Source organism: Alligator sinensis, unplaced genomic scaffold (genome assembly GCF_000455745.1).
Source record: "Alligator sinensis unplaced genomic scaffold, ASM45574v1 scaffold745_1, whole genome shotgun sequence".
NCBI lineage: Eukaryota > Metazoa > Chordata > Crocodylia > Alligatoridae > Alligator > Alligator sinensis.
The window spans coordinates 937685-946791 of NW_005842119.1; the positions used below are offsets into that span (position 1 = coordinate 937685).

Below are 9107 nucleotides of genomic sequence, written 5' to 3' on the forward strand. Positions count from 1 at the left end.
TCTCCCTCTGTGCCCGAAGGATCATTTCCTTAAGGCACAGCCACCCTTCCTGGGCTCCCATCTCTTCAAAACTCCTACTCTGCAGTGCATCCTTGACTAATCGAGGAGGGGGAGAGCCCCTCCTGCAGTATGGGGCAGTAGGGGGGCAGTGGGGATCACTCCCCCACCTGGCAGCAGCTGGTGAGTGGGGGCTTTTTTATTTCAAAGAGCTGGCATGGACAGGGCAGCCATTGAGAGCAGGCAGGGGATGGGGCCTGTGTGATTCGGAGATTCAGCTAATTCGACAGAAGCCGAAACTCTGAATCAGATTTGGCTGAATTGAATCACTGTCCCACGAGTTGGCTGAAACCAAAGTGAATACTAGCCACTTTGCACAGGTCTAATAGATAACCATGAATGCACTAATCCACTGAAAGGCTTCTTCTCACTACTTGGGAGGCCTTTAGCTATCTACTTACTAGAAACTGTTTTCATTCTCTCTAATACCCAAGCCCAGGGGTTTGAACCTTTTTTAATAAGTGTACCCTTAGTGGTTGGATGTGGTGGGGGGGGGAAGGGGTGGTATGTGGGATGGTGGGTGGCGGCAGCAGCCACTATGTGCGAGTTTCCCCCTGCCCCCCATGTCCAGCTGGCCAGGTGGTGCCTGTGTGGCCTGCAGAGGGGCGCCGCTGCCCTCACCACCCCTCCTCCCCAGCCCTGCTCCTGGGAAGTGGTGGCATGGGGTGGTGGCACTCCATCCACACCAGCCTACATGTACCCCCTAAGGCCTTCCCAAGTACCCCTGGGGATACGAATACCCAGGTTAACAACCCCTGCTCAAACCCAATGCAGAAAGCAAACCTAAAATGGTGGATGGACAGTAAATCCTCACAGGAAATTATAAAGCCACTGACCTGTTGTTGGATTTCTGTTTTGTGTATTTTCAGGTTTGGGAAATTTGAGGGGGGACTTTTCCTTGGGAGAGGAGTTTTAATTGTGGAATCCCCAGTTACAAGGGGTCTATCAACCCCGAATTTTCTGGTTTCCAAAGGTGAGGCCCCATGATTAGAACTGTGATGAAAGGACAAACATTTTTATTTCAATTTTATTAAAATGATTCTATTTAGTTTAAAGACTGTCACAAAATGTGGAGGAAATTACATTATGGTTAAAATAAGGCATGTGAAAGTTCAGAAAGATAATATTGTGAGAGATTTTGCTTTCTAGAGCTGGAGAAGCAGCATTCTCACCTTAGCTTCTTATGTCTGTATGCTTATCCCAGCTTTGTACAACCTATTTGTAAATGTTCTACTTTACACTAGCCTCTTCTCTGAGCTTCCCTTCTCTGTATCAGGCCACAACTTATTCTTCTTTATTCAGATCTCTTATATCAACTCATGTCATTTGAGCACTACAACTGTGAAGAAAGTTGTTAGACTAAAACATTATCTATAGCAACTCCCTCCCTAAGGTCTCTGATTACAACTCGTCTTTTTTCCTCCATCTTTTCTATATTCTCCAGTGACCTCTACTTTTGCTAATGTGGGTCTATAGGGGTGCTATTTTTTCACTTAAAAGTTATACTGGCAAAAACCCTAGTATAGATACAGTTACACCAGCTCGGAAGTGCTTTTCCAAGCATAGCTTATTTGATTCAAAGTGGGATAAGTAGTATCAGCTAACATCCCATTTGGATGATATAACTGCATCTGTGTTAGGAGTAGTTTGCCAGGATAGCTATTCTGGTATAGTTACACAAGCAAATCTTTTAAGTGTAAACAAGGCCCAAGACAGCAATTGTGTATTTTATAGCACTGAACAATGTATTGGTGCTTACAAGATAGTAACATATTCCATTATTTACTGAGAGCTGATGGCTGGATGGACTCCCAGCTGCGAAGCAGACTACCCTTGCCAGCCAAACGGCTATTCTGAAACAGAGGATTTACATGGCAGACAAGGGGTGACAGAAGAACCCTGACATCCTACCGAACTACTTGCTTCCTTTACTTTTCAAGCTCTAAGTGTGGTAAATGCAAGCTTTTCTGTTTGCTCTCTCCCACGAAGACTCTTTGAGCAGCTCCAGAGAGAGTGGAGCTCTATACTAGCAATACTCTCCGGGTATGTTTATACCACATCCCTGGTATTCTCAGGAAAGGATGTTCTTGAAAGCATCCTTCCCATTCACTCCTGTTCGTATGCACCAATCTGGAAATGAAACAGTGAAGCTACTCTAGGGGAGTTACTCAAACAGTCATTCTTGATCCCCCCCCTCCCCCCCCATCTCTACCAGGGACCCCCTTGGGGTGGTATTCTCAGGCTAGAAACAGACACTCTCTTTGGGCTGTGTTCAGTTGCCCTGTGACATCTGCTTCAGTGATGTCTACAGACATTGCCAGGGTTACAGTCCTTCAGGGATCAGTCCCCTGCCCCTCCTAGGGCTTCTTCTGGGAAAGAGCCCCAGGCAATGCACCCAACTTGGGGCACCTGCTTGCAAGCAGAGCAAATCCCCAGTTGCAGATGTGTTCCCCATGTGGGGAAATCCCTCTTCAGGGGATTCTAGCTCTGTCTGTCTGCCAGCATATGGCAGGGAGCTGCCCAAACTGTTCTCACCTCCGTACTTGCAGACCAGGCAGGCCAGAGGCATTTCTCTGCAGGGGATTCAAGAATGGGGCATGGGGAATTCCCATAGGGATCCGCCTGCTCCACACCTGCACACTGCATCCTGACCTGGGGTGCAGCAGCATGCCAGGACCCAGGGTGCTTTGCTTACTGCCTCACTCCAGTTCAGGGCACCATGTGAAAGTGGAGTGGGGGGAACCCCTATGGGAGTTTCCCTCTCTGTGCCTGCAGACACCTGCTGGGGAAATCATTCTCCCGGCATGTGTCAGTAAGCATGGAAGAGGGACCTCACATAGGGGTCTCCATCTCACACCCCTCCACTTGCACATGGCATCCCAACCCAGGGACTGGCTGCAAGAAAAATATGATCCCTCTTGAATCCCCTGAAAAGTGATTCTCCAGGTTCCCCCAGTCTACACGCACAGAGAGGGAAATCCATTTGGGAGTTCCCCACTTTGTGTTTAGAGATGCACGCTGGCAGAATCCTCTGCAACAAATTCAGATAGGACCTGAAACAACCCAGCCTTACAGGACTCTATAGGAGGGGCACTTCTCCAAGCAAGGGCTTCCCCCAGTTGCAAATGGGTACCCCAAGTTGGGTGAGGCAACTGGGGCCCCTTTCCTCTGGGATTTATCCCCTGAAGCTAGGAGAGGCCCTATCCGGGGTGGCTGGAGAGTGCAAGGAGCCCTGGGCTGGCCTGCATTCTCTCAACCTAAGTGAACAGACATCATCCCCCAAAAGGCAGCACAAATTATTATTAGGCTTGTTGCTGCCACAAAATTTAATCTATCATGATGCAACAAAGAGGTATGATGTCTATTTGCTCAGCTTTTGTGCTCCCATGAAAATGTTCATGGCAGCACAAAATCAATGTATTTTTGCAGCCTCAGTTCAGTGCGTATGAGTGGGAGCAAGTAAACAGAATGTGGTAAGAAGAATCTCTCTGGGAACACCAGAGATGGCAAATCATGTTTATCCTCACAGGGGATGGAGAAGGTAACCTGGGAACCTGCTCTGCTTTTTGCTTCATTCTTTCTCATGAAGAGGAATCCCCTGTGGCTCAGTGGTAGATTCCTTGTTTATTACACAGGAGACCTGGGTTTGATTCCCAGACACTTATATAACTACAGCTATGGAAGCACCAAACATGTGGACTCAGTTTGGTCTTTGGATTCTGTCTCAGTGGCCTAAAGGGAGGATGGATGGTCTGGGCAGCCTCCACTCCGCCAAAAATTCCTGCCCAAGCATATGCATTGAAGGTGTGGGTGTCCCTCATGTATATACCATGATCCAGGAGGATCGTGCCACTCTTAGTGAAGAAGGTAATTTTCCAAGCCAATTCCATTCCAGACTACATCCATGCTGGTACAGCAATACTGGAAGATCTAGATATTATCTGTTCCACCTTCCCTAGACTGCACTCTAAAATCTAGATGGCATCTGTCCCAGAGACTGCTTGCTTTCTTTTCCTCTCTCCATTCCCAACCAAGACTGCATTGGAAAAGAAGTCATTAAGCAGATATTTGTTAAAATGAAAGGCTATTTAGCAGATTAAAAAAAACCAACCCCCCCCCCCCCCCCCCACCACCTCACAGCCTACAAGTGCCTAACATGGAAACAAAACTGCTAATGGATTCTTCAGTCAAACAGGACTCTACAGTCAAACAGGCAAAGGTATAACAATCCAATGACTCAAAGATGAAGCTGAGAAAATTCAGACAAGAAATAAGGCAAGAATTTAAGTGAGTATAACTGGCCACTGGAACAATGTATTAAGTGTTGTGTTGAATTCTCTGTCGCTGGCAATTTTAAAATAAGATTGCATATTTTCTATAAGATTTGCTATTGTTAAAACAAGAATTAATCCTGGGAAGTTCTGTGGCCTGTGTCATGCAAAAGGTCAGACTAGATGTTCACATTGGTCCCTCTGGCCTTTATGAATTATAAAGCTATGAAAAGAAGGAATGTAATTGATGAAGTTTAGCCCCATTAGCCCCTCATTACCAGCTGCCACACTCATTGTTAATCATTAACTCTGAATTACTGCTTATCCAAATGACATTTTTTCTCTCTGATAATATACACATCATGGTTGTCCAACCTCTAAGCCCCAGGGGCCAAACGCTGCATCGGCCACATGAGGTCAGGCCCACCAGGCCACACACATACTCCCCCAGACCTTGGTGCACAGTGTACCTACATGAGTACCCACCACATCCACCACTGCATAGGGTATCCCACCCCCAGGGTACTGTGCAGGCATGTGAACACAAAATCCCCCCATCATCCCCAACTCACTGCAAAGTGCAGATGTGCCAGCATGATTCTACCCTCCACCCCCTATTGCAATGTGTGCCCTTGCAGGCACTCCCTCTACTGCTGCACAGGGTGCATCCCCACCATTGCTGTACCCAATGGGTGCGATCCCCCACACACAGCTCCATTTCTCCTAGCTCCTGCATGTGGCCTGCAGGCTATCAGATAGACAGCCCTGATATACATTATGGCACAGATCTAATTTTGTCTCTAAAACATTTAAGTGGTATTTTTACAGCTTTTAGGCATGTAAGTCACTAAATGTCATCTAAGTCTTTCTAAGACATCTAGATTCATTGTGCAGCCCTACTGTGGCCCTAAAAAGATCTCTAGTCATCTAGACCTGGACTACTAAATATGCTCAGAAGCTAGCTTGAATAGCCACCTAGGCATATCACTCCAGTATCTGTTGCAATCCAATTTTATCTGGGAAATATGTACTTCCACATAAACCCTGGATTTCCTAGGTGGAGAAAATCCATGAAGACCAGCTGTTTAAAACAGCTCAGTGAAGGAAAAGTCCTGCATCTCTTCCAATAGTGATTAGGGTACTTCCTGTGAAAAGGGAGACCTGGGTTTTAAGTCTTCTGCTGTGAGAGGAGGTTTGAACCTACATTGCCCATTTCCAGAAAAAAATGCCCTATAAACCAGGCTATGGGTAGAAAGGACCAAGGGCATTCTTCAGCCTTCCTGTTGAAGCTGATTGCAAAATGAATCTAGATGTCTTAGAAAGACTTAGATGACGTTTAGTGACTTACATGCCTAAAAGCTATAAAAATACCACTTAAATGTGTGTATATATATATATATATTTATACACACACACACACACACACACACACTATTTACACATGTTATTTCGAGGTCCTTTAAAATCTATCTTTTAACCTTCCCCTATTTGGAGCTCATGGAAAATATATGAGGCTTTCAGAAATGTCCCTTTGGGAGTTTATTTGCATCCTTATTTTTTAAAAATAACATATTTGTACCAGAAGCAAGCTAAGGAGTAAAAATGGTTTAGAATGGAGAAAACAGACCAGTACTCCTTATTATGTGACTGTTTATCTATGTGAAATAAGTTGCTATTATATAAACAATTAGTTCCCAGTAGAAAATTATCTCCACTACAAAAGTCATCCTCACAATTGCATAAATGGAAATTCTTGCCATTCTGAATGAGGAAAACAAATCTTGAAACAGTTCGTGAGCTAAACCACATGTACATACAGAAATGACACCATTAGTGACATACTGGTGTGATGGGTTAGGGAAACATACACTTCCTTCACTCACTGCCTGTTATTTGGGCAAACTGAAGGATTTCAGTCTGGGATACTTCATAGGTAATACTATCATTTAGAAAAAATATATGAGAAATAGAGAAGAAGAATGATTGAAAGCCTTGAGACAGTCCATTAATTTTATATCCCCTGTATCTAATCATTATATTTCATCTTGCACACAATTTTTAACTATTCCTCCTCTCAAAACCCTACGTCCTCACAAAACAAAGTGCATCAAAGGATGGGACTATTGGTAAATTAAGGTTCTGATCTAGTTTTATTGAACTTAATTGGAGTCTTCCTATTAAATTCACTCAGGCTTCTAGGGGCCTATATCAGAAAGAATGATTCTGCTGTAAGGCAGTCAGAACCAGGCAAGGTACATAGAGAGATCAATATATTAAGGTGAATGTGGTCCTCCTAGGAATTCATCCAGAATATGGAGATCTATCCCCCTATTTTCAGTGTGTGTGTGGGTTTTGTATTTTTTTTAAAAGAATGCTTATGCATGGTTGTGACTGAATTGTTAAGGAGCTTTCAACAATAAGATTTATAAAGTGAGCAATGGTGGAGAAAAAATGGTCAAACAGAAGTGCCTTGGATACAGATGCACTCTATCTTAACTATTTGAAAACAGACATTGAAATTTCCTGATGCTTAGCACAGCTGCAATACAAAGCAGCACTTAGCAGTGGGAGCTCTATACCCACTGGTGCCTAGGGGTTAATAAGAAGGTTCTCTGAATTGAACACTCACAAGCAATTTTACTGAATGAAGGATACAAACCAAAAACATTGCCTTTTCATTTCTCTGTTTTCTAAATTAAAAATACCATTTCTTTTTTTAAAGGGGACACTGAAGAATGAATTCATGCCTCCTTTTCAACAGTTTGCTTCTCAGAAGAACAAAGTAAAGAGAGATATTTATAGCTCACATCTAAAAGTATAACCTACCTGAGAAGCTGGATTAAACAAAAATCCTTTTTATCTGAGGTTTTTGCTGCAGATTAGGCAGGATTAAGAAAGCATCATGCTCTCACTGCAGTGTGAACAATTGCAGCAAAAGGAAAGTTTTAGAAGGATCTCCATTAACATGAAAAGCCAACAATGTGCAAAGGTAGATATAAGGAAAGTTTTTCTTATAGCCAGTATTGCTTCCTGATAGTTGACAATAGTAATAGTTCAAAACAAGTAGTTTGGGTTAATAGTGTACTTGCATGTAAATACATAAAGCTTCAGTACCGTAAAGCTAATTTAAAAAGGGACATTTCTCTTTATAGTTCCCATGAGTATAATAGACTCTATGATATTCTCTCTACCATAATGTAAGTTTCATTAAAGAGCTGAAGCTATAATTGTCTACATCAGTACATACCAGTAGACTGGATAAATTGTCTGCATAAATCGGTTAATACAACCTCAAGCCCTTGTTCCAGAATGCAACAACCTGACCCTTGGAATTGTTTCAATGAGTCCTAACTACAATTTTGCCACATTACGCAAACTTTGGAAGGCTTCAAAAACAAACAATGTGACCTAACAAACCATAAAACAATAAATTTCTAAACTCCACAATGGTTATGCATCAAAAATGAAATCATTTCACTACATCCTACAAGACAAAAACTACATGTCAGTAATATTAAAGATTTATGAAACAATTATGTATATAAAGTGATATGTGGCCTATTATCCTTCTTAATAAGTCAATAAAGTCAACTGAAAAATTGAAGTGAACGTGTATGGACCATTTGACAGCAAATATATTTCAACCTCTTAAGCTCTGTCATTTTCATTGCAATTTACTATCTGCACCACAACAACAGGGTTAAATCAGAGAAGTGAAGAAAGGAACAGTAAAGGATAAGAACTACAGTATGTTAAATTGTACCCTAACAGTAAATCAGCTTGAAGGAAGGAAACTTTTGTGATAATTACACCATAATCGGGTGGGGTTTTTTAAGTCAGTTTCACCTTCAGCTTGAAATCAACATTTGTAGTAGCAGTTTTAGAGCTCTACTAAAATATACGGTATACTGCAAAAATAGAGATGTAATTTCATTGGATTAAGCTTTCTGTGCATTATAGCTCATAAAATATGAATGCTGTTATTGACTTGGTAGGTAGGATGCAAAGTATCTCTTTTTAGAGCAGAAGATGGAGGGAAAGCTTTGAGGCAATAGCCAACTTAAAGTAATGTGCAGGCTCAGCATTCTTCAGACTTTTAAAATCTTAATTACATTTTTATTGTATTAAAGATATATGTGCATTAAATATTTAAATTTGCCAGTTCTGTTTCCTGAAATAAAATATACAGTAGTTTAGTTCATTATGTATTGTGTACATTGATAGCAATACATGATTGTAGGTACTGATATACATGTATACATGCATACACGCATGCATTAATTTTTTTTTTTAAAGGTGTACATCTAGGGATAGCTAAAACAGCAGGTAGAGCAGGTACAAATAACAGAGTAAGAAATGAATGTAAGGCACCCAGCACTTCTACGTGTATGAAAATATCAAAAGTCCCTTCTCAAGTGCTTTTAGAGTCACCGTATTCCCTGCCCTCTTTTGTGGAAATTATCTCTGTATTAGATGGTGTTGAACATATTCGATATGAAAGCATTATCTGTTTGCTACCAGTATCTAACGAGTATCTCCCCTAGAGTTGCCAGCAAGGTGCTGATTAATTAACTGAAGTAGTGAAGCTGAATCGTACAACAGCTGTTTGGAGAATTGTCATTAACTCGGTCTCCTTTCCTGTCTATTAGCTTTCTTGTAGTGATACCACCAAAATACAAATTTGGGAAACTTTACATCAAACCTACCTTCAATTGTCCACATTCCATACCCAGGAAAAGGGTAGCTGGTCAAGGTCTATTTTTAAAAGAGAGGGAAAGA

At 42.0% G+C, this 9107-nt stretch overlaps 1 long non-coding RNA gene across 1 annotated transcript in view; it reads left to right on the plus strand.

Moving 5' to 3' along the window:
- LOC112550472 overlaps positions 1–9107 on the plus strand; it is a 61872-nt gene that overhangs the window by 51683 nt on the left and 1082 nt on the right. The gene's annotated exons all lie outside the window — the stretch shown is intronic.